Consider the following 2,568-nt stretch of genomic DNA (forward strand, 5'->3'; position numbering starts at 1 on the left):
TCCTGCCTTGGATGGGTAAACCTCAGTGCAATTCCTTTTTATCGCCTCAGTATTACTGGATTGAAGAATTGTGGCTTCTCGTTAGGAGGCCCATTTCTTTTCCTATTGCTCCCAACCTCATACTCAAAGGACTGAGAATGTCAAGTGGAGTGTATTGAAGTAGACTCAGTTTCTTTGCACCATTTCTGTATTCAATTTTTAAATTCTTTCTTAACCCCATTGACTGTTAACTAAATTATCATGGCTCGAATGAACTGCCCAGCTCCTGCGGAAATCACCTACAAGAACACGAGGTTTCTTATCACACACAATCCAACCAATGCAATCTTAAACAAAAGAATCGAGGGACTTGAGAAGTGCAGAGTTACCACGATAGTTAGCTTATGTGAAACTTACGACACTACTCTTGCGGAGAAAGAAGGCATCCACGCTCTTGACCGGTCTTTTGCTGATGGTGCACCACCAGCCAACCAGACCGTGGTGACTAGCTGCGTCCTGTGAAATTCCGCTCCGTGAGGCACCTGGTCGTTGTGCTGCTGTTCCTCGTGCCGCAGGCCTCGGGAGGGTGCCGGGGCATTAATTGAAGGTGGAATGAAACACAAAGGCGCGGTACGGTTCATAAGACAGAAGCAGCGTGGAGCTTTTAACAGTAAGCAGCTTTTGTATTTGGAGGAGTATCACCCTAAAATGCGGCTGCGCTTCAAAGACTCCAATGGTCACAGAAACAGCTGTTGTATTCAATCAAACGGGTGCCGGATGCCATTGCCTTGGAAGTGGGACTTGAGATAGGACCTAACTTGTCATACACGCTAGCCAACATATTGGCTTGGTGAGTAAATCTAATGAAGCTTCCATCGGAGTATTAAAAAGCAGTTTCACCAGGCCACAAGCGTGACAAAACTGCACACCTCTATGTTTGGATTTCAATCAACCATTTTGACACTTACCAAAAGATTCTTACTGTTCAGCTTTAACATGTGCTTATCATTTGTACCAGTTGACTTTTTCCGAAATCATGCAGTACCGAGTTACATCCTTAAATCTATTCCCATGCCAGAAGCTTATCAATGTATGAGATTTAGAAAGATGAGGTGCCAAAATGTACAGCACAATACTTGTATACTTTTAGTATCATACAGAACTAAAACCCCAGGAACTAGGAAGGCTCCGGACCTTATGTGGTTTACCCTTCCCATCATTTCAAACGGAGAGAGCAGGGCCTGTGAGGTTATTTGCCTGCTCACTTTATGTTTGCATCTCCCACAGTCATACAAGTGTCCATATCAGGTTCGCTCAGCGTCTTGAGTTTTATGCCAAGTCTTAGTGATTTCTTAATGTTTTTCTCTACATCTCCTTTGGTGTGGTTATGTGCCTCCATTTTGAAAATCTACATTGTACAGAAGCATATGTCTTTAACATCTCCAGACAAAAAGACTTACAATTAATTTTGATGTTTGCACTTGGGGTGCAACTTATAGGGAGGGCCTGAAAAAAGAAGGGGAGGGGGCTCTTAAGTATTTTTAGTAAAATGTTGCATTTGTCTTGTGTGGAACACGTAGAATAATGCTCTTTAGTAAATACTTTTTTAAAGGTAAAGGTAGAGATGCTTTGTTGCAGCTGAAAACAATTCTTGATCATAAAAATTCTGAAATTCTTGTATTTGTTTTCATACATCCTGCAGTTGTTTACTAACTTATTGTTGTTTGATGTGTGATTTTTTTTCCTTCCCACCCTCTCTTGCAAAAAAAAAAGTGGGTTTCTGCTAATGAATTGGGCAGATATCTAATATTTTATACGCTTTTGGAGCTGTGTAACTTAATATTTGGATACTTGATAATTTTTTTATTATGTAATTGATAAAATGGTGATGTATAGTAATGTTAGTTCAACCATATATTCATACTGTCTGGGAATGTGTGGTTACAGTTCTGTGGGAGAAATAACTTGTCAGTGTTGACCAGCTTCTAAAAAATCTAGTGCGAGAGCTTAAACATCTAAATAAATAATGAAATGCAAAAACAAACAAACAAACAAAACAAAACCCTGCAATAAACATCCTGCACTAGTGTCATTTGTATATACGCAAAGGTCCCTGCAGGACAAACTCCGAAGGGGGTTTAGGTCAAAGGACGTGCATTTTAACATTGTTGACAGCGCCTGTTCGCTAGTAATGGGGCAGCACGTGCCGCCCGCCCCCACCGACAGCGTTATTGAAGTTCTGGGTCATTGCCAATCTGATAGGCAAAAAATGGTACTGAAATGTAGTTTCAATTTGCATCTCTATTTTGAGTAAGACTAAACATCTTTTCATAAGTTTAAGAGTCATTTGTGTTTCCTGTTCTGTGGACTGTCTGTCTGTATTCTTGCCTATTTTTCTACTGCAATTTTATTTCTCTTATTGATACATATTAAGAAAACTTGAGCAAAGTGTCTCAAGGGGGGAAGCGGAGGGAGCACATTCACCGCACAGGAGGCCCGTGGCTTTTCTTACCTGAGTCTCCCGGCCAGACCAGTCTTTTCCAACGCCTGGGTGCTCACTCGCTGTCTGGCCTCTGGGAGCCCATCTGC

General features: G+C 41.4%; 1 pseudogene; it reads left to right on the forward strand.

The window, feature by feature from the left end:
* Window positions 1-240: 240 nt before the first annotated feature.
* LOC129068679 (protein tyrosine phosphatase type IVA 1-like) lies at window positions 241-784 on the forward strand (annotated as a pseudogene).
* The last annotated feature ends 1,784 nt before the right edge of the window (window positions 785-2,568 follow it).

Source organism: Pteronotus mesoamericanus, unplaced genomic scaffold (genome assembly GCF_021234165.1).
Source record: "Pteronotus mesoamericanus isolate MK-2021 breed Mesoamerican mustached bat unplaced genomic scaffold, CSHL_Meso_final contig_22, whole genome shotgun sequence".
NCBI lineage: Eukaryota > Metazoa > Chordata > Mammalia > Chiroptera > Mormoopidae > Pteronotus > Pteronotus mesoamericanus.